Raw genomic sequence first — 24,077 nt, 5'->3', positions numbered from 1 at the left:
GTCCCGCTGACTTCCATGCGGAAGCGTCCCGCTGACTTCCATGCGGAAGCGTCCCGCTGACTTCCATGCGGAAGCGTCCCGCTGACTTCAATGCAAACACTCCTCCACGCTGACTTCAATGCAAGCGCTCCTCCACGCTGACTTCAGTGCAAGCGCCCCTCCACGCTGACTTCAGTGCAAGCGCCCCTCCACGCTGACTTCAGTGCAAGCGCCCCTCCACGCTGACTTCAGTGCAAGCGCCCCTCCACGCTGACTTCAGTGCAAGCGCCCCTCCACGCTGACTTCAGTGCAAGCGCTCCTCCACGCTGACTTCAGTGCAAGCGCTCCTCCCGCTGACTTCAGTGCAAGCGCTCCTCCACGCTGACTTCAGTGCAAGCGCTCCTCCCGCTGACTTCAGTGCAAGCGCTCCTCCACGCTGACTTCAGTGCAAGCGCCCCTCCACGCTGACTTCAGTGCAATCGCCCCTCCACGCTGACTTCAGTGCAAGCGAGCCTCCACGCTGACTTCAGTGCAAGCGCCCCTCCACGCTGACTTCAGTGCAAGCGCCCCTCCACGCTGACTTCAGTGCAAGCGCCCCTCCACGCTGACTTCAGTGCAAGCGCCCCTCCACGCTGACTTCAGTGCAGCGCTCCTCCACGCTGACTTCAGTGCAGCGCTCCTCCACGCTGACTTCAGTGCAAGCGCTCCTCCACGCTGACTTCAGTGCAAGCGCTCCTCCACGCTGACTTCAGTGCAAGCGCTCCTCCACGCTGACTTCAGTGCAAGCGCTCCTCCACGCTGACTTCAGTGCAAGCGCTCCTCCCGCTGACTTCAGTGCAAGCGCTCCTCCACGCTGACTTCAGTGCAAGCGCTCCTCCCGCTGACTTCAGTGCAAGCGCTCCTCCACGCTGACTTCAGTGCAAGCGCCCCTCCACGCTGACTTCAGTGCAATCGCCCCTCCACGCTGACTTCAGTGCAAGCGAGCCTCCACGCTGACTTCAGTGCAAGCGCCCCTCCACGCTGACTTCAGTGCAAGCGCCCCTCCACGCTGACTTCAGTGCAAGCGCCCCTCCACGCTGACTTCAGTGCAGCGCTCCTCCACGCTGACTTCAGTGCAAGCGCTCCTCCACGCTGACTTCAGTGCAAGCGCTCCTCCACGCTGACTTCAGTGCAAGCGCTCCTCCACGCTGACTTCAGTGCAAGCGCCCCTCCACGCTGACTTCAGTGCAAGCGCCCCTCCACGCTGACTTCAGTGCAAGCGCCCCTCCACGCTGACTTCAGTGCAAGCGCCCCTCCACGCTGACTTCAGTGCAAGCGCCCCTCCACGCTGACTTCAGTGCAAGCGCCCCTCCACGCTGACTTCAGTGCAAGCGCCCCTCCACGCTGACTTCAGTGCAAGCGCCCCTCCACGCTGACTTCAGTGCAAGCGCTCCTCCACGCTGACTTCAGTGCGGAAACGCCTCCCACCGCCTTCAGTGCGGAAACGCCTCCCACCGCCTTCAGTGCGGAAACGCCTCCCACCGCCTTCAGTGTAAACATGCCTCCCACCGTCATAGATGCAAAAACGCCCTCCATTCACTTCAATGCAAAAACTCCTGTCAATAGCAACACTTACAGTCATGGCCGAAATTGTTGGCACCCTTGATATTTTTCCTGAAAATCAAGTATTTCACACAAAAAAGGTATTGCATTAACACATGTTTTGCTATACACATGTTTATTCCCTTTGTATGTATTGGAACAAATATAAAACAGAGGCAGAAAAGCAAATATGACATAATGTCACACAAAACCCCAAAAATGGGCTGGACAAAAGTATTGGCACCCTTAACTTAATATTTGGTTGCACACCCTTTGGAAAACATAACTGAAATCAGTCGCTTCCTATAACCATCAATAAGCTTCTGACACCTCTCACCCGGAATTTTGGACCACTCTTCCTTTGCAAACAGCTCCAGGTCTCTCTTATTGGAAGGACACCTTTTCCCAACAGCAATTTTAAGATCTCTCCACAGGTGTTCAATGGGATTTAGATCTGGGCTCATTGCTGGCCACTTCAGAACTCTCCAGCGCTTCTTTGCCATCCATTTCTGAGTGCTTTTTGACGTATGTTTGGGGTCATTGTCCTGCTGGAAGACCCAGGATCTTGGACGCAAACCCAGCTTTCTGACACTGGGCCCTACAGTGCGACCCAAAATCCTTTGGTAATCCTCAGATTTCATGATGCCTTGCACACAGTCAAGGCACCCAGTGCCAGAGGCAGCAAAACAACCCCAAAACATCATTGAACCTCCACCATATTTTACCGTAGGTACTGTGTTTTGTTCTTTGTAGGCCTCATTCCGTTTTCGGTAAACAGTAGAATGATGTGCTTTACCGAAAAGCTCTATCTTGGTCTCATCTGTCCACAAGACGTTTTCCCAGAAGGCTTTTGGCTTACTCAAGTACATTTTGGCAAACTGTAGTCTTGCTTTTTTATGTCTCTGTGTCAGCAGTGGGGTCCTCCTGGGTCTCCTGCCATAGCGTTTCATTTCATTTAAATGTCGACGGATAGTTCGCGCTGACACTGATGCTCCCTGAGCCTGCAGGACAGCTTGAATGTCTTTGGAACATGTTTGGGGCTGCTTATCCACCATCCGGACTATTCTGCGTTGCAATCTTTCATCAATTTTCCTCATCCGTCCACGACCAGGGAGATTAGCTACAGTGCCATGGGTTGCAAACTTCTTGATAATGTTGCGCACTGTGGACAAAGGCAAATCTAGTTCTCTGGAGATGGACTTGTAACCTTGAGATTGTTGATATTTTGCCACAATTTTGGTTCTCAGGTCCTCAGACAGTTCTCGTCTCCTCTTTCTGTTGTCCATGCTTAGTGTGGCACAGACAGACACACAATGCAAAGGTTAAGTGAACGTCTCTCCTTTTTATCTGCTTTCAGGTGTGATTTCTATATTGCCCACACCTGTTACTTGCCCCAGGTGAGTTTACAGGAGCATCACATGCTTGTAACATTCTTATTTATCCGCAGTTGTGAAAGGGTGCCAATACTTTTGTCCAGCCCATTTTTGGAGGTTTGTGTGACATTATGTCGAATTTGCTTTCTTTCCTCCCTTTTTTTGTTTTGCCCCAATACACACAAAGGGAATAAACATGTGTATAGCAAAACATGTGTTAATGCAATACGTTTCGTGAGAAATACATGATTTCCTGGAGAAATATCAAGGGTGCCAACAATTTCGGCCATGACTGTATGTCTACAAATATATGTTGCGCTCCTAAATACTTCTCAATAAATAATTAAATTATTACCATTAAATTAATTCAAATTATGATACAAATAACTAATAAAAGTGTATAAATACCAAAAATATTTAAATAGATAATTTCAACTAATCAATTTCCTCCAAATAAATATCAAAATAATTCCACAGAAAATACTCCTCTAAAAAAATATTTTACCAAGTGCTCATAAATCATGAGTGACATGATGTACTTAGTAATACCCTCAATTTCATTTATATTCATAATACCCTCATTTAATATAACAAAAATAATAAAACAACTAATAACACTCAACTAAAACGCATTTAAATGATCCCCATAAACAAAAATAACCAAATGCTCCTAAATAACTAGTAGTGATTAGTATGAATCCAAACATCATCAAAATAATAGTCCCATTGAATAAACAATTGTTTATATATAGTGACTTGGTGCTTGTTGTTCTTCAATTTGTGACTTTTGTGAATCCTTCAAATAGTGAAGATGTGCGCTCACCTCCTTTGATACCTGCAATTAGGCTATACACGCTTTCGGTTCACTTTCCCTGGAACCTGCTGGACATATACTTTTGCTAGTAAAATTGGGAGATCCTTCCTTTAGGAGTAATGGATGTATCCTCTGGTGGCTGATTATCCCCTCAGGGATTACACACTCCTTTTGTTATCCCAGACCTCTTAATTTTCCTCTCCTTGTGTTACTCCGCATGCAGGAAGAAATAGAGTACATAGTGCTTTACCTTTTAAAACATTTTATTCCCACCATCCAAGTATTAAACTCACATTACACAGGTTTAAATAACGCAATATCCCATTGGAAATCCTCTGCTGGCCTCTGAGTCATACACCTGCAGTCTATCGTGTTGTGCAGCTCCTCTCCGAGTGATGACGTAGCCCTTCCCCTACGCGTTACGCCTCCAATCACGTGGCTTCATCGGGGTTGTGATCACTTATGTCCACATGCCACTCTAATCACTTGCGAGTCTGGAACGTACCACTACAAACTCGCAGTTTGTAAAAAAAACTGAAAAGGACCCTTTTTGTAATGGCACTCAAAATGCAATGTATGTGGATTGCATCTGTGTGAACAGCCTCAGTAGGAAGAGATAATATGTAGCCTGTAATGTGAATCGGTGAGTTTGAAAACGCATCTTGAATTGCGTATGTGTGAATGGGGCGCTTCCATTCACATCTGGGTGTTTTGGGATTGCTGCGATTCTGCCCGTGATCACAAATTGCAGGTTCATGTGCCATTATTTTCAATGGCACCTAAAACATGGTGCGGGTTTGCCATGCGGCATATCGCATCACGTGAAGATCATCGCCCAAAATAAGCTCCTGCTTTTTTTTGGGGCGATAAGCTTCATGAGCTGTAAATTGCTGTGCAGTAAATTGCAGTAAATTGCGGAAAATCTCGGGAAGCTTGTCACTTAAAAGAAACTACTGCTCCTTCTTGGGCAACAAGCTTCACATGATGACATTTTCTGCCCAGTAAAGCGTGCAACAATTGCAGCAAAACCACACCACGTTTTTGGTGCCATTAAAAATAACACCTGAACTTGCGTTTTGCAATTGTAGTGCGTTCTGAGATTGTAGGCAGAATCACGGTGATTCTGTCGCAATCCCACAACACCCAGGTGTGAACGGGACCTAGCGGAGTGGACACCGGAGCTTGATTTGGCTGCTTAACAGGCGCTACTATTCCAGCAGTGCTGGGGACCGGCAGGGAGGTGATAAGGACATAGACAGGGCAATGTTAAAAACATGAAAAGTTTAGGTTGCTATGAAGCCCTTGTTTTTGTTTGTTTATAAAAGCCCCAGACATTTGTATAAACACATCAGATTATCATTACATGTGTAAACTATGAAACCTATATATTTGTGGAGATATTATACTTGGATGTATATTTTAAGTCAAATATGCAAAACCCTCTTTGTGACTGACAGGCAATACTCTGAATAAGTTTACACCAGCAGAAGCCCTTGCCGTCCCTCTGAAAAGCATTCCACGGTGGATGGCTTTTCAGAGGCGTTTTGACAGGTGATGAGGCAATATATCGCCTCTGCACTCTGCTTTATCCCTGTACACTGATCAACCACAACTTCATGACCACCGATAGGTTATGTGAATAACATTGATTATCTTGTTACAATGGCATGAAAGCTGGAGAGATATATTAGGCAGCAAGTAAACATGTTGTCCCTGAAATTGATGTTGAAAGTAGAAAAAATGGGGATTGCAGTTTTTTTATGAGACTGCCTATCTGCAGACCGGTCAGGCTGCCCACGCTGACAAATGTCGACAGTCAAAAGCTCCTACAGTGGACATGGGACCATCAGAACTGGACCATGGAGCAATGGAAGAAGGTGGCCTGGTATGAGGAATCACATTTTCTTTTACATCATGTGGATGGTCGGGTGTGTGCGCCTCGCTTACCTGGGGAAGAGATGGCACCAGGATGCAGTATGGGAAGAAGGTAATGTGATGGGATTGGGAAATGTTCTTCTGGGAAATCTTAGGTCCTGCCATTCATGTGGATGTTATTTTGACATGTACCACCTACCTAAAAATTTCTAGTGACCAAGTACACTCATTCATGGAAATCTACACCATTCAAAGCGTGCCTGAAGGAAACTATGCCCATACTAAACTTTTCATACATTGCTAAAATGTGCCTAAAAGTGCCAACTAACATCTCCTAATACATACACTGTTTGCATGTACATGTTTACATACATTTGTACAGTGCAGATGTGTCCTGTTGGTGGCTAGAACCCTAGGTGATTTGAGTTCCCTGCATTCTAGCTAAGAAGGATGCTAGGTGGCTTGAGCCATCTGCATCCTAGCAGTGGTGTGGGCAGAGCTAGTGGTCTTTACATACATGATTCGGTGTTGCAGTTCCCCATTAGCTGGTGGGAGGAGCCGTTTCTGCCGGTGTACAGTGCATTGAAAAAATTATTCCTACCCCTTTGAAATTTTCCACATTTTGTCATGTTACAACCAAAAACTTAAATGTATTTCATTGGGATTGTATGTGCTGGACCAACACAAAGTGGTACATAATTGTGAAGTGAAAGCAAAATGATAAAGGGTTTTCAAAATTTTTATAAATATGTGAAAAGTGTGGCGTGTATTTGTATTTAGCCCTCTTGAATCAATACTTTGTAGAACCACCTTTCGCTGCAGTTACAGCTGCAAGTCTTTTTGGGTATGTCCCTACCAGCTTTGCACATCTAGAAAGGGAAATTGTTGCCCATTCTTTTTTGCAAAATAACTCAAGCTCTGATTGGATGGAGAGCGTCTGTGAACAGCAATTTTCCACAGATTCTCAATTGGATTTAGGTCTGGACTTTGACTGGGCCATTCTAACACATTAATATCCTTTGACCTAAACCTTTCCATTGTAGCTCTGGCTGTATGTTTAGGATCGCTGTCCTGCTGGAAGGTGAACTTCCGCCCCAGTCTCAAGTCTTTTGTAGACTGTAACAGGTTTTCTTCTAAGATTAGCTCCATCCATCTTCCCATCAACTCTGACCAGCTTCCCTGTCCCTGGTGAAGAAAAGCATCCCCACAACATGATGCTGCCACTGCTATGTTTCACGGTGGGGATGGTGCGTTCGGGGTACAGCGTTTTGCTTTGAGGCCAAAAAGTTCAGTTTTGGTCTCATCCGACCAGAGCACCTTTTTCCACATGTTTGCTGTGGCTTTTTTTTTGTCACTCTTCCATAAAGGCAAGATTTGTGGAGTGGACGACTGATAGTTGTCCTGTGGACAGATTCTCCCACCTGAGCTGTGAATCTCTGCAGCTCCTCTAGAGTTTCCATGGGCCTCTTGGCTACTTCTCAGTTTAGGTGGACATCCATGTCTTGGTAGGTTTGTAGTTGTGCCATACTCTTTCCTTTTTCGGATGATGGATTGAACAGTTCTCTGTGAGATGTTCAAAGCTTGGGATTTTTTTTTAGAACCGAAGCCTGCTTTAAATTTCTCCACAACTTTATCCCTGACCTGTCTGGTGTGTTCCTTGGCCTTCATGATAATGTTCTCTAACAAGCCTCTGAGGGCTTCACAGAACAGCTGTATTTATACTGAGATTAAATTACATACAGGTGGACTCTATTTACTAATTAGGTGACTTCTGAAGGCAGTTGGTTCCACTAGATTCGAGTAAAGGGGGCTGAATACAAATATATGCCACACTTGTCAGATATTTATTTGAAAAAACATTTTCAAAACCATTTATCATTTTCCTTCCACTTCACAATTATGTGCCACTTTGTGTTGGTCTATCACATAAAATCCCAATAAAATACATTTACGCTTTTAGTTGTAACATGACACAATGTGGAAAATTTTAAGAGGTGTGAATACTTTTTCAAGGCACTGTATAATGTTGTTGGTCAATCAAATTATACACAGGCTGAAATGGCTCCTCAGCTTAGCTGTCTGAGCAGACCTAATGGGGAACCGCCGCACCCTAAACCATCCTGGCTCAGCGTCCCGTTTACATGTTCTCCTGAATGAAGGAGTCATTCGTTGTTATCTGCGCAATGGAAGACTGGTCATTCTGTGCATAATTGGGCACTGCATGAGCCATTCAGGCCTTGATATATCAATATAGTGATTCCCCACTTTTAACATGTCAGCTGCAGACAATAGTGCCACCTGCCTTCTAGCAATAAAGGATTCTAGGCACCTCTGGCCCCTACTGCCTTCCTCATTGCTAGGTGGCACGTCTCCAATAGAGTTAATTTGCTCTCTATGCTATACATATGTAAATATTACCACAAATGTTTACAGGTATACAGCATAAAAAATGTGAAAAAGCTTTTTTTTTTTTTTTTTTTTTTTTTGTATTCCATTGAATGCCACTGGCTATTATACTACTGCATTCAGATGCATAAAAAGCCACCTACTGGAAAGTGCCTGTGTACATGAGCCATAAGAGCACTTTTCTATAACACAGTACCCTATTTAAACAGAACTAAGCTATTGCTGCAATAGCAGGCAGTTCCCCCACTAGATGTTTTCCCCTCACTTCCTGTTTCAGTGACAGTTGGAAAAGTTAATGATGGTCACCAGGATAAACAGGGAGAATATTCCCAGGGAGGACAGAAACTGTCAGGATGTCTTACAGTGTATCCCTCTCCTACTAAACTTTCTACTAATAAGTCAAGATGGCTTTAGTTCAACAGTAGAAACATCACAAAATGATGGAACATTTTCTTTTGATAGAACGCATATTCATGGTTCTATCAAATGTAAATATATGTGGATGAAATTGCACTCTCAGTAGCGCTAAGTAGTATTTGAATAGGTACGGTATTTTAAAATGCAAAACCATTTATAAATGCATTATTTGGTTTAGACTGTAGAGGGCACTCTGAGCCTTTGGCTGGTATTGTGTACTGAGGTAAGGATAAGGATGACAGCTGTTAGATTTGCACCTTCGAATAAAGCCATCATTTCTCTGCAGACAGGATTTATTGACGTTCTTTAGCAAAAAAAAAAAAATAAGAAAAAAAATAATTGTGGCTGATAGGAGTATTTTATATTTTTACTTCGCTCCGTGAATAAGTGCAAGTTGTGCTGACTTCTGTCATATAACATGAAAGCTAAAACCCTGTTTTCTTAATTTTCCTTGTAAGTAATTGGGCAATCTTTAACAAGTACATTTTCACCCTATTCACTAAGGTAAGGGATAATTCTCTTGCAGAGTGAGCATGTTATACTCTTGTAGTAAATTGGTCTGAATAACTTGAAGTACGCTAATTAGAAGTTGAGACATTGCTTTAACTTCTTGGATTCTGCATTCTGATTCCAGGTCAGAGTACTGAAGCCACAGACAGCCGTGTAACTATCAAATATAGAAAGCCTGACAATAGAATGGTATTTTACCGTAAAGCGATTCTAAAGGTTCATTTTTTTTTTTTTTTGCCGGTAAAATAACAAACATACTATACTTACTGTGTGCAGTGGTTTTGCAAAGAGCAGCCCTGTTCCTCCTCTGCTCGGGTCCCCCTCAGGCTCTCCTGGCTCCTCCCTCCTGTTGGGTGCCCCCACAGCAAGCAGCCTGCTATAGGGCACCCGCTGTTCCATGTGTCCATTCACACACACAGCTGCGGTTTGGCCCCTTTACCTCTCTCTCCTCATTATCTGACTGGCTGTGATTGACAGCAGCGGGAGCCAATGGCTCCCGCTTGCTTTCTTAGCCAATAAGGAGGCAGAGACCCGGGACAGCTATGCACATTATTATTATTATTATTATTATACAGTATTTATAAAGCGCCAATAGTTCGCTCAGTGCTGTACATTACAGAGGGGGACAGAACATGTGACAGAACGATACCAATACAATGCAAAACATGAGGTGATTGAGGGCCCTGCTCTTTCGAGCTTACAATCTAGGAGGGAGGGGATAGTGGTACAGGAGGAGATAGCTGTGGGGGATGGAGTGGTAGGAAGAGTGGAGGAGGTCGGCAGGTTAGCAGGGGGTGGGGTAGGCTTCCCTGAAGAGATGGGTTTTCAGGGTGCGCCTAAAGGAGAGGAGAGTAGGTGATAATCTGATGGGTTGGGGCAGGGAGTTCCAGAGGATGGGTGACATCCTGGAGAAGTCCTGGAGGCGGGCATGGGAGGAGGAGACCAGGGAACTAGAGAGAAGGAGGTCTTGTGAGGAGCGCAGTGTGCATGCTGGGCGGTACTTGGATATTAGGTCGGTGATGTAGTTCGGGGCAGTATGGTGGACAGCTTTGTACGTCAGTGTTAGGATTTTGAATTTGATCCGTTGCGCAATCGGAAGCCAGTGGAGGGATTGGCAGAGGGGGGTGGTGGAAACGGAGCTGTTGGAAAGGTGAATGAGTCTGGCAGCTGTATTCAGGATCGACTGAAGCGGGGATAGCCAGCGGCGAGGCAGGCCAGTGAGGAGGGAGTTGCAGTAGTCGAGTCGTGATATGATGAGGGAGTGGATGAGCTGTTTAGTGGTTTCTGGGGTTAGGAACGTGCGGATTTTGGCGATGTTGCGGAGGTGGAGTCTGCACGAGTTTGTTAAAGATTGGACTTGGGGCTGGAAGGATAGATTGGAGTCCAGAATGACACCCAGTACTCTGGCCTGCAGGGCGGGTTTGATGGTGGCGTTGTTGGATGTGATGGAGAAGTCAATAGGGGGTGGTGTCCGGGCTGGGGGGGAAGACAAACTCGGTTTTGGAGAGGTTCAGTTTAAGGAAGTGCAGCGACATCCAATCTGATATGTCGCTCAGTAGGTGTGTGATTCGGGCGGAGACCGAGGGGGTGAGGTGGGGGGTTGAGAGATAGATTTGTGTGTTGTCGGCACAGAGGTGGTAGTTAAAGCCGTGAGAGTGTATGAGTTGGCCAAGGGAGGAGGTGTAGATGAAGAGAAGGGGCCCAAGGACAGAGCCTTGAGGGACCACAACATCACTTGATCACGATGAGGCACAGGTAAGTATTGAGGGGGCTGAGGGCACTGATGCACACAGAAGGTTTTTAAAAAACCTTGAGACTTTACAACCACTTTAAGGCAGGGTATGCATTAAGGTGAAAAACTTTCAGCCTTTACAACCATTTTAAGTCCTGTTGTGCTGTACCCATGCAAGGTAAAATAAAAAGGTCCACTTTTTAAAGGATAAGTTCACCTTTGGGAACATGTTACATGTTCCACCCATTTTTAGGGTGAAACATGCAACATGTTCCCATAGCCTCTGGTAGATTATACGGAGAGAAGGCTCCCCGTATTCTCTGTCAAATTTGAAAACCGTGTGGCCATGCAGAGCTCCTCCCACACGATTAATCGCTCCCATAGTTGTCTCCTTCCCAAGCTTCTTGCTGATGATCTTGTAGCCCATTTCAGCCTTGGGCAGGGCTACAATCTTGTCCCTGAATTCCTTTGAGAGCTCTTTGGTCTTGCCCATGGTGGTGCTCAAGAAAGATTCAGTGGACAGACTTTTATACACATAACGAGATGTCGTTAGGAGCACCTTCTTATGACAGGACTAATCTGTGTACCACATGAGCACATAGCCAGTCTGTGGGAGCCAGAGTGAGTGCTACCCAGCATTGTCAAATGGAGTGAGTTGTATGCTCCTACATACCCAAACATGCTGAGTGTTTCCTTTTCCTCGCAAAACCACAAGGCAGAACCACATGGCAAAAAGAAAGGTAAGTATATGCTGCTGGGAATGGGGGAGTTGAAGCAAACCTGTTTCTTTTCCCTGAAAAATTGTAGGAATTTATTCTGCAGATTTGTAAAGTTCCTGAAGGTCTGCTTCAAGGACTCATTCACACTAGTGGCTGAAGGGAAATAAAACCCCACAGCTGCCCTGTGTTTTTACCACCTCACCAACCACTCCCTCTTTAGCTGCAGTTTTAGTGTCGGGAAATGTACACATGCCACAGCCACAATGCTTTGATTTTGAGCCTGCTGCAGCAATTGGATGCCTTGGTGCTTTCAGTGGGTATAGTGCCTGCCAAGTGTGACACATTCAAATGAATGGGGTCGCTCTGAAAGCTTCCCAGAACCTCGTGCAGTGCACAAAGGTGTGGCGCACTAGGTGTGAGTTGAAGGGGTTAAAGCAGTTTACGAGGAGGCGATGCCTCCTCACCACCTCTCAAATGTTCTCTGAAGAGCAGTCTGAATGTGGATCGCTCTTCAGAGAGCAAAGCAATTTTGAACTGATGCAGCTCATCATACCATACCTTACACGCCAGGATAAAAGCCCAAAACTGCTGCTCCAACCAGTTGCTGGCAGATTCTTCACTTGTCTTGTCAAAATATTGTTAAATATACTTCTGGTGTTTTGTGCATTCTCCATCTTTACGTCCTGATGAAGGAGGCCCCTGAAGATGCATTGGATCCATCCTTTATCCTAAATTATATTCAAATAACTATATAACTGGAAGAAATACTTCCAGGTGAGGAGCTTTAATCTCAAATCAGTTTAGGCACCGTCCAAGGAAACTGGGGGAATCCCTTGGCGTAGAAAAGTTGCCGGTCAAAAATCCAAATACTTTGTCCAAATACCATCACAAATTAGGGATAACCCGAGGGTTCCTGTTCTAATCTTCCTGCTTTCCCAGAGATCCAAGTGCTGGCCTAGGAGTCTGCACCTACAAATTTAGTCAAGTGGCAGTTCTTATATTTCTGTGCCCACAGCTTAACTAAAATCTCAGTCCTGAGCCAGTAAATGTGGTGGTATAGTATCCTAAGCCTTTTAATAGATTGTGAAACATAAAATCATGATGCAATTTGATTCCCACAAATGATTACAATGAAAAGTGTAATTATTATGGCTTCAATAGATTAGATCAAAAGAGGTCCCTACAGGTTCCTCCAGCCACACTGTTGCAGCAGATTCCTGTCATTCTGATGGTGGCTTCTGTATCTCACCAGCAGGCAACTGCTGCAGTGAATTCTCATCTGCAAAACAGTGCAGCAGGTAAGTACCAAGAGCTTATTGACTTCTGACTGCTGATACTCTTAGTTTCAGTATCCAAAGTTTCCAACAGTGCAGGAGGAGAGGAGCAGCTGCTGAGGAAGAATGAAGGTATAATCAAACTGAACAGTTTGCTGCCTAGTCTCTACCCTCTGGCTAATAGTGGATGACTAAAGAACTAGTACTGCTGAGTTCACACAGAGCTCCATTAGTCAAGGATGAGTTGGGAGGGAATTTAAAGTGTTACTAAACCCAGGACCCTGCATTCCCTATATCTGGTCTCCCACAGCACACAGAATGTAGAAATGCAGCTATTTTAGTAAATATAAACTGCTAAATACCTTTTTTCATCAGCAGCTAGAGCAGTCTTGTGAGCTCTATTAGTGTTCAGCAGAGCACTGGTTAAAGCTTGTAGGAGGAGTTCTTTCTGCTCTGGACAGTGCTGATCACATGCACTCTCCCAAGAAAAAAAACCCTCTCTAGATATACACACCAAACTGAGAATGAGCAGAGTGTCTCCACACAATATATCTTATCAGGAGATAAGAGGGGGACAACGGAAGAAGGGTAGAATCAGAGAAGTCAAGATCAAACAGCCTTTTTACACAATGCAGAGGATTAACCCCTTAGGTTCCACAGTGAGTATAACAAGCATGCTTTACTGCCTATACAGACTTTACTGTGGTGGGTTTAGTAACACTTTAAAGGTAAAATAGGATCCTTAGATACAAATGTATATACAGTTGGATGTATGTGCTGAGTAGCAGTTATTCCATCACTCTGAAACCAGATGCAACATTTGCTGAGCACAGTGCACTGTTTCCACTGATCACCAAAGTGCAATAAATGTAAGTGCTTTCAGTACATATTCAGCGTTCACAGACTCTGAAAATGTGACTTGCGTTTGGTTAAGCATTTTCTAGTGGTTTGTGGACATGTGCAACCACCCTTAATTAATGGCACAAATAGTTGGTGGTTCCTCGTGGGTAACAATCCTATATTGTGTGCTAGTAAATATATACCCATATTAGTACATGTATTAATTACAGAAAATTAAACATGGGCATGTGTACAGAAAGATGACCCAAAGTCTCTTCAGAAAAGCATCTCATGTTGAGAGATTAATGTTGTTTGCCATTTAGCAGATAGGCAGGCTTATTTATTGTTGGCACATTCCTTGAAATGCTTCTACCCCACAGTGTTGCTTTTGCGCCAGCCACCCTCAGATTCCTGTGGTTCGTCGTGTCATTTTTGAGGTTGAGAAAACTCAGATAGAGAGGGCCCAGGGGGCCACATAACCTAGAATAAATAAAGACAGGTGCAGGAGAATGCTCAGAGGGCAGGGAAGAGATCATATTAGAGCAGAGTGATGCCCATAGTATCAGTTTAGCATTTTGGCCCATACAAACTTCGTGCACTGGGCGTAATTCCATCCTTGACATGCATAGAGCTCCTGCGTTGTTTTGACATTCATCCGATGTCCTAACAGTGATCGGATATGAGAAGTATTGGTGGTGCTGGTAACCTTTGCTTTGGTTTTTGAATTGGAATTTATCACCTAGATAGATGAGCCAACTGCGTAATCCGAGCAAACATTAGAAAAAAAGGATATCCATGTGCATTTCTGTAGGAGTTGACTATCAATTTTAGAATTGAACAGTTATTAAGATGTAAAAAAGGATGAACTCAAAACTGGCTTAAATTGAATAACGCAGCTAAAGTTCTGTACAATTATTCCTTTTTCCTGGAAACGTGGAGCTTGGTCCTGCCCCTCCCATGTTCCCAAACTTCCCTTTCCATTTTTAAATGTAAGTCTCCAAACTGAAAAATTAGTGATGTCTACACACTTGTGTTCGCCAACATTTCTATCACATAATTTAAATACTACCAATACTGCTTCCATTGGACTTTTAGATGGAAATCATAAAATCATTATCTGGCTATGAGTGGTGGAGGAGACATGAACCAAACACACTGAAAGGACTTCCTTTCTCCTGTGGCCTCTTTGTGTGCGTGTTGCTGTTATGGGCAGTCTCCCCCGGCCGCTGGTGGCGTGGAACAGAGAGGGTCTCAATGTCTTGTCTTTTTACAATCTGGTTGATATATTCAGTGTATAATATGATATACCCTGCAAATCCCTGAAGAAGAAATGCATTGTGGATTGTTACAGACAAGTCAAGCACTAGAAAATTGATATGAAGTTCCCCATGTTGGAATTTATGGGTGTTCTGTAAGAGCACATTGGTATCATTTGCACATGATGTATCAGCTGTTATGTGGTTTTATGTAATAATTACTATATATGTTTTGAAGTGTACATACAGTTGTGGCCAAAATTATTCAACCCCCACTGAAATTGAGTGTTTTGGCCAGTTTGACATTGCTTTTGATCATTCAGTCATCTTGCTTACATTTACATTAAAGAGGCACTTGTAGGTCAGACAAATATAACATAACAGTTATAATGAAATAACCACAAATGTCTTTTCTGTGCTCACAGCATTATCAGTTTTATTCAACCCCCAAGTGACATTCAATCTTAGTACTTAGTACAGCATCCTTTTACAGTTATAACAGCTTTTAAACGTGAAGCATAGCTTGACACAAGTGTCTTGCAGCGATCTACGGGTATCTTCGCCCATTCTTCATGGGCAAAGGCCTCCAGTTCAGTCACATTCTTAGGCTTGCGCACTGCAACTGCTTTCTTTAAGTCCCACCAGAGGTTCTCAATCGGATTTAAGTCTGGTGACTGCGATGGCCACTCCAAAATGTTCCAGCCTTTCCTCTGCAACCATGCTCTAGTGGACTTGGAGGTATGCTTGGGATCATTGTCCTGTTGAAAGGTCCAACGTCTCCCAAGCCTCAGGTGTGTGACGGACTGCATCACGTTTCCATCCAATATCTCCTGGTACTGAAGAGAATTCATGGTACCTTGCACACGCTGAAGCTTCCCTGTACCTGCAGAAGCAAAACAGCCCCAAAGCATGATTGACCCTCCACCATGCTTCACAGTAGGCAAGGTGTTCTTTTCATCATAGGCCTTGTTCTTCCTCCTCCAAACATAGCGTTGATCCATGGGCCCAAACAGTTCTAATTTTGTTTCATCAGTCCACAGAACACTATCCCACAACTTTTGTGGTTTGTCCACATGGCTTTTGGCATACTGCAGTCGACTCTTCTTATTCTTTGGAGACAGCAAGGGGGTACGCCTGGGAGTTCTGGCACGGAGGCCTTCATTACGCAGTGTGCGTCTTATTGTCTGGGCTGAAACTTCTGTACCCACATCTGACAAATCTTTTCTCAGTTCCTCAGCAGTCACACGGGGACTTCTCTCCACTCTACGCTTCAGGTAGCGCACAGCAGTCGAAGTCAGCATCTTCTTTCTGCCACGACCAGGTAGCGTTTCAACAGTGCCCTTTGCCTTGAATTTGCGAATGATGCTTCCTAAGGTGTCTCTTGGTATGTTTAACATCTTTGCAATCTTCTTATAGCCATTGCCCTTCCTGTGAAGAGAAATCACCTCTTCTCTTGTCTTCCTGGACCATTCTCTTGCCTTCACCATGTTTGTAACCACACCAGTAAATGTCTAGAAGGAGCTGAGTATCACAGTCATTTTAAAGCTGCCTAATTGGTGCTTATTATGCTTGATTGCTGCTCGGTGACATCCACAGGTGTTTTCAATACCTGATGGAAAGCACCTGTATGAACCTCTGTTCTTCAGAGTGGTAGTCTTTAAGGGGTTGAATAATTGTGGCAATGAAGAAACCACATAAGAACCATTTACTACTGTATTACATAAACAATTGATGTCATTTTAGTTGCATTTGGGTAGTTACAACGTCCTTGTAGGATTTGATTCTGAATACAATTCCAAATGTACACTATAGTCCCTAAACCCCTTTACAGCATTGGGGGTTGAATAATTTTGGACACAACTGTAAGTAGATGTGATTTTATGATATATGTGTATAAGATACTTGCCTAAAAATCCCCATCAAAGTAGAACTGGTATTTTAAGTAGTTATAACGCCTAAACAGTTTTACCTTAGTGCATTCCTTGCATTAAGGTAAAAAATGTTTGGGCATCAGTATCGCCCCCTCACCTCACATTTTACTAACCTGGGCCCTCTTTCGATTCATTGCTGTGCTCATCTGCTGGTCTTCTCTCCCATCATATACTGGTTTCACAGGCTTTGCTGGGACAGTGGGAGCCATTGGCTGGCACCGCTGTCAAAGCCAGTGATGAGAAAGCAGCGGGTGGGGCCAAGTCTCGCTGTCTGTCTATGAACACAGACAGCACGGACTGAGAACAAACCCGCATGAGGGCCCCCACAGGAAGCAGCTTCCTATGGGGGTACTCACCTGAGAGGAGGAACCAGAAGCACTGGCGAGGGGGGAGACTTGAGAAAGAGAGGCCATGTGGAATTCCATTGTACAGAGCAGGAAAGTATAAGCCTGGTTGTTATGTAAATAAAAAACAAAACAAAAACATTTGCAATCACTTTAATGTAATAGTCCGCCTCACTGATCAATTAGTTGGCTCAGAAGGTGAGCTGGGACCTGCCCCTGCCTGCCTTTCAGACTTCATGTTGGCACCCAGGTGGACAACAGCCTCGATGACTAAAAAGAAGGCTTACCAAGTAGGAGGGCAGGCCCAAACTCAATTAAAGAAACATTATTTATATTTTTCCTGGTTTTTAAACTTAAAATGCAAGCAGTGGTAACAAATTGTATTGTACTTTCTTAATAGTTTTTTAAAAACCAATCTACAGCACTTATCCTATCAACATTGTAAAACTGAATTAGCTGTGTCTGTTCACCTAAAGCGTGTGCATATTCCTATATCATAAGAGGCATGATCATTAAACATTCGCAGGAGTGGTCCTTCAAATAAATGTTCCTAGAGGAACAAGTCAGCCCAGACAGATTGAGAAACTAGAATAGGTGTGAGCCATGATCTGGCAGTGTCTGTGATACTCTGCAAGTGTTTATTGCACGCCATGTCCTTAGATATTTTATTTAGGATGGGACATCCAGGTTTCCTTTTTTGACTGGCTAATCCCTTCTTATTTATATACTTGTTTTTATTGTGTTATTCCTTTTACTCAATCAGTATATGGAATTTAGAGTTTAGTGACTCTGCAATATGGATTCACAGCGGAGCAATATAAAATTGTCTGGTCAAAGTTTAAGCCTAAGTTTAGTTAGAAAAAAAAAAATCAGCACAAGGGACATCACTTACTATCAGTGCGATGTCTCCCTTGTGCTGCTTTAGGCTGCTCTGTTTATTTGTCATGTCTCTCTTTTTTGAATGAAAAACAGACAGAAATTCATATCTTTGGGTTTGCCTATATCTCTGTCCATTCAAGTTTGTTTTTCTAACCATTTCATACTTTTATACAGACCTTAATGGATGTAAACGGATGCCGTCTGTTTATGACCATTCCAGTTATGTCCGATCTTAGGCAAGAAACAATTTTTTGGTTTACTTTTGTTACCTATGATTTGTTTCTTCAACTACTAAAAAAATTACGCAGACAAGGGATGAAAACTAATGTAAAGTGAACTGATGGGCAAACTGGTGTAAACTGAAAGCAGTGTTAAACCCAAAACCAAAAATGTAATGTATTGTAGCAGACTAATTCTTAGATGCAGTGGCTGCATTGATTTTCTTTCTATGTTTTCTATTTTGTCTATTTTCACCTGATAATTAGAGCAGTAACACACTACCTATATTAGAGTGCCCCCACTCTGGATAAAGGAGCACAGGGGGAACCTTTGAACAGTAGTATTGTCAGTCTGGGGGTGGGGGGGGGGAAGTGTTAGATGTGCTAGCACAGGGGTCTCCAAACTTTCTAAACAAAAGGCCAGTTTACTGTTCTTCAGACTTTAGGGGGACCAGACTGTGTATTGGGAGCAAAAAAGGTCCTGACGTCAGTGAGGAAAAAACGATGCCCCATTGTTGATGTCGGGGAGGAATAGTGCCAAATCGTTGGTGCCAGTGGGAGGAATCGTGCCACATCATTGGTGTCAGCAGGAGGAATTTTTCCCCACTGTTGGTGTCAGCGAGAGGCACAGTGCCCCACCGTTGGTGTCAGCGAGAGGAACAGTGCCCCACCGTTGGTGTCAGCGAGAGGAACAGTGCCCCACCGTTGGTGTCAGCGAGAGGAACAGTGCCCCACCGTTGGTGTCAGCGAGAGGAACAGTGCCCCACCGTTGGTGTCAGCCAGAGGAACAGTGCCCCACCGTTGGTGTCAGCCAGAGGAACAGTGCCCCACCGTTGGTGTCAGCCAGAGGAACAGTGCCCCACCGTTGGTGTCAGCCAGAGGAACAGTGCCCCACCGTTGGTGTCAGCCAGAGGAACAGTGCCCCACCGTTGGTGTCAGCCAGAGGAACAGTGCCCCATTATTTATATCAGATGAAATAGTGCCCCATGGGCTGTATAATAAAAGCAAGCAAAGGGCTATGTTTGGCCCCAGTTTGGAGATCACTGCGCTAGCAGATTAAAATATGCTATTGAATTGAAGCCAAACTCCACCTAATACTTTATAAGCAGTTACAGCAAACAGTTTTGTTCCTTTTTGGGATAAAGGTTTTATATGAATAAATAAAAGCTGATCATTGTAAGCACCCCAGTCACTGGTAATAGGTTTGTCTCTTCCCTGTAACTGATACATCTGCAAGACAGCTTGTTCTTTTGAAAAACAGACTTACTGGCTGGATCTCCAGATGAAAATAGAAGAAAGTCTAAAAAAGAAATCCTCAGCAATCACATTTAAGAATTGGTAAACTGCAATATAATTAAAGTGGCATTCCAACTGTTTTTGTGTTTATTAAAAGTAGGTACCCACTCCCCCCCCCCCCCCCCCCAAAAGGTGCCAAACATGGCAGTGGAGGCAAATAAGCGGAGCTTCCGCTTTTGAGTGGAGCTCCGCTTTAACGTTATTGTAAACCCTCACCTTGTAATCGGTCCATTCAGTTTAAAGTAGAAATGAAAGGCAAAGCATTTATGTATAGATACAGTGCATCCTGAAAGTATTCACAGCGCTTAACTTTTGCCACATTTTGTTGTGTTACAGCTTTATTCCAAAATGGATTCAATAATTTTTTTTCCTCAATATTGTCAATACCTCATGACAACAACGTGAAAGAAGTTAATTTTGCAGTTTATTAAAAATAAAAAACCCCACATGTACATAAATATTCACAGCTTTGCCATGACACTCAAAATTGAGCTCTGGTGCATCCTGTTCCCACTGATCATCCTTGAGATGTTTCTACAACTTGATTGGAGTCCACCTGTGGGAAATCTAGGTGATGGGACATGATTAGGAAAGGCATAAACCTGTCTATATAAGGTCCCACAGTTAACAGTGCATGTTTGAGCACAAACCAAGCCATGAAGACCACGGAATTGTCTGTAGACCTCCGAGACAGGATTGTATCAAGGTACAGAAAAAATTTCTGTAGCTTTGAAGGTCCCAATTTGCACAGTGGCCTCCATCATCCATAAATGGAAGAAGTCTGGAATCACCAGGAATCTTTCTAGAGCGGGCCACCCGGCCAAAATGAGCGAGGGAGAAGGGCCTTAGCTAGGGAGGTCACTCTGAAAGAGCTCCAGCGTTTCTCCGTGGAGAGAGGAGAACCTTCCAGAAGAACAACCAGCTCTGCAGTAGTCCACCAATCAGGCCTGTATAGTAGAGTGGCCAGACGGAAGGCACTCCTCCGTAAAATGAAAATGGAAGCACGCCTAGAGTTTGCCAAAAGGCACCTGAGGGGCTCTCAGACCATGAGAAAAAACTCTCTGGTCTTTTGAAACAAAGATTGAACTCTTTGGCTTGAATTCCAAGCGTCATGTCTGGAGGAAACCAGGCACTGCTCACCACCTGGCCAATAAAATCCCTACAGTGAAGCATGGTGGTGGTACCATCATACTGTGGGGATATTTTCAGCGGCAGGAACTTGGAGACTAGTAAGGATCAAAGAAAAGATGAATGCAGCAATGTACAGAGACATCCTTGATGAAAACCTGTTCCAGAGCGCTCTGGACCTTAGATTGGGGTGATGGTTCATCTTTCAACAGGACAACGACCCTAAGCGCACAGCCCACATAACAAAGGAGTGGCTACGGGCCAACTCTGTAAATGTCCTGGAGTGGCCCAGAATTGAACACGATTGAACATCTCTGGAGAGATCTGAAAATGGTTGTGCACCGATGCTCCCCATCCAACATGATGGAGCTTGAGAGGTACTGCAAAGAAGAATGGGAGAAATTGCCCAAAAATAGGTGTACCACGCTTTGGACAGGACAAGTCTGATCATTGGAGGAGAGCAGCCTTAGTTCCTAGCACAGATAGAGAATTGACCATGCTGTTCTCTCCTGCTTAGTGTGGTTCGTTTTAATAGGAAAGTGGAGGGACTGGCAGGAACATCAGGGATTTAACACAAAGGAAGAAATGCAATGAGAACAGGATTCTTTCTTATACAAGTGCATGGTACAGCAGGCACATTAGGAACATTAAAGTAGAACTATAGGTAAAACTTTTTTTTAATTTTGGATAGAGCAAGGGAAGGTTATAACCCGTTAGATTTTTTTTTTTTTCCGCCATCTGTGTCCCATTTCAGAGATTTGCCTTCACTTCCTGTCCCATAGCCAAACAGGAAGTGAGAGGAAATCACTGCAAATTAAGGCAATTCCTTGGGGACCCCCAGCTCGCCAGAACTAGTGTCCCCATTTGATGATATCCCCTCTATTATTTTTCTAGGAACAACCCAAAATTTGGGATTTTCTTTTTGCGTTCACTTTCAATGATAATGATAAACAGGACAAATGAACTGGGGCACAGACAGCAATAAAAAACGGACAGATGTTCTAATTCCTCTCCACTCTATCCAAGAAAAAAAAAAGTTTGCCTTTTTAGGTATGTTGGGTTTACATATTCTTTTGGGTTCAATACAGCTTGAACTGCACTGAAGAAGGATGTGCAAACTAATGTAATCTGAATCGGTATTCATCAGGTTTTTGTAAGCAAAACTGAACTGATGATACCAGTGTGAAAGGCCTCTTATTTGAAATCTTTCTCCACTGATACCCTGCCGCCGCAGTCTTCCAGTGCAACTTGGGTTAATGGAGCTGAGGAACCTATTATATGCACTCCTCAAAATTGCCCTCTATGCCTGCCCTTTCCACCCACATACTCCATTCATAGAAGCTGTACTGTAGATTCTATGAATCAAGAACGATCTTTAAATCAAGGATGAGTGGATGAGCGAAAGCTCCACATCCTCCATTCGTAGATCATTTTTTTCATTTCATGGAAGCTATTGCACAGATTCTGTAAATGTAGGAGGTGGGCGGAAAGGGCTTTAGATGAGTGCATATGACACGTTGCCTGACTTGATTTCAAATAAACCAAGAGCCAGCAGCATAAGGGACACATTACATTGATAGTAAGTAATGTCCCTTGTGCTGATTTTTTCCCGCTAAACTCTAACTATTTTTGCCATAATAAAGTACCATAATATGCAGTTTAAAAGCAGAAATATGGAAATGCTTACTGCATGCACATCCCTTCAAAAATGTCAACTAAGTTTGGATTTTGCCCTCAACACTCCACAGAAACTGCTCTCGTAAAACTCACAAACTATTTACTAACCGCTAAAACCAATGGACACTCTTCTGTACTCCTACTTCTGGACCTTTTGGCTGCCTTTTGATATGGTTGACCACCTCCTCCTCAAAAAAAACATTATTCCTTTGGTATCTGTGACTGTGCTCTTTGTTGGTTCTCATCATACCTATCCTACTGTGTCACTCAGAATGTCACAATTCGACTTCCTCCTCTTCTCTTCCTTTCTCTGTTGGAGTCCCCCAAGGTTCTGTTCTTGGACATTTCCTATTCTTGATCTACACCTCCTTTCTGGGTCAGCTGATAGCCTCCCGTAGCTTTCAATATCAGTTCTACACTGACGACACCCAAATCTGTCCTCTCTACCCCTCAGCTCACAAGATCACTCTCTTCACGCATCACTAACTTACTGACCGACATATCACAACACTTCCTCAAACTCAGTCTATCCAAAACCAAGCTCTTAATATTTCCTCCCCCATGTGCCCCTACACCTGACTTCTCTGTCAAGATCAATGGCAAAACCATCAACCTGTCCCCATATGCCAGGGTGCTAGGTGTAATCATGGACTCAACTCCTTTCGGCCCCACATTCAATCACTTTCCAAAACTTGCCATCTCAACCTCTGCAACATTTCCAAAATATGCTGCTTCCTAACCAATGACACCACAAAGATCCAAATTCACTCCCAGGTAATCTCTTGCCTTGACTACTTCAACTCATTAGCTTACCTTTACATAGGCTATTCCCCCTCCAGTCCATCATGAATGCTGCTGCCAGGCTCATCCACCTTTATCAGCCATTCAGTGTCTGCCACCCCTCTCTGCCAATCCCTGCATTGGCTGCCACTCACCCAACAAATTAAGCTCAAAATACTACCAGCAACAAAGCCATCCAAAACTCGGCCCTAGTCTCAAAATATCAACCAAATTGCTCTTTGTTCCTCCAAAGACCTCCTGCTCTCTAGTTCCTTTGTCACCTTCTCCAATACTCGCCTCCAGGACTTCTCCTGAGCCTCTCCCATCCTATGGAATTCACTACTCTAATCTGCCCGACAATCTCCTACTCTGTCCAGTTTTAGGCGACCCCTGAAAACGTTTCTCTTCAGTGAAGCCTGTTCTGCCTTCACCTAACTGTTCTTTTATTTTCCCCATCAGCTCATCCCTCACAGTTATCACCTTTTCTATCACTTGACCCTCCCTTTTTAGATTGTAAGCTCTAACAAGCAGGGTCCTCTCATTCCCCCTGTATTAGATTGTATTGTAGCTGTACTGTATGCCCTCACCCAAACCAAAAACATTTAATATATTGCAGCTCACCAATCATTAAATGTGGTGGCTGATTCAGTTTTCTTTTTTTTTTAGGCTTCTTTCCCTCTCTTCACCTGGTGGTCTGGCTAGTAACACATCTGTATTAGAGTGCACCCACTCTGGATGAAGGAGCACAGGGCCACCTTTGGACAGCAGCATTGTCAGTCTGGGGGGAGGGGAGTGTTAGATGTACTAGCAAATTTCTATAAACTAACAAATTGAAGCCAAAATCCAGCTAATACTTTGGAAGCAATTACAGCAAACATATTTTTTTCCTTTTAGGATAAAGGTTTTACATAAATAAAAGCTGATCATTGTAAGCACCCCTGCTAGTGCTAAATAGTTTGTCTCATCTCTGTAACTGTCCTATTCTGCTGGAGAGCTTGTACTTTTGAAAAAAGATGTACTGGCAGGATCACCAGGTGAAAGTAGAAGA

The 24,077-nt window shown here is 44.0% G+C and overlaps 2 protein-coding genes across 2 annotated transcripts in view; one reads left to right on the top strand and one right to left on the bottom strand.

Annotated features, from left to right (window-relative positions):
* The window catches only part of WRNIP1 (WRN helicase interacting protein 1), a 134,522-nt gene that overhangs the window by 1,887 nt on the left and 108,558 nt on the right, over nucleotides 1-24,077 (top strand). The window lies entirely within an intron of this gene.
* Nucleotides 1-24,077, bottom strand: part of LOC149441985 (uncharacterized) — a 220,228-nt gene that overhangs the window by 187,266 nt on the left and 8,885 nt on the right. The gene's annotated exons all lie outside the window — the stretch shown is intronic.

The sequence above is a fragment of the Staurois parvus genome, unplaced genomic scaffold (assembly GCF_062004578.1).
Source record: "Staurois parvus isolate SC_StPar_1 unplaced genomic scaffold, SC_StPar_1.0 ptg000928l, whole genome shotgun sequence".
NCBI classification, from domain to species: Eukaryota; Metazoa; Chordata; class Amphibia; order Anura; family Ranidae; genus Staurois; species Staurois parvus.
This window is presented reverse-complemented; position numbering and strand designations above follow the sequence as displayed.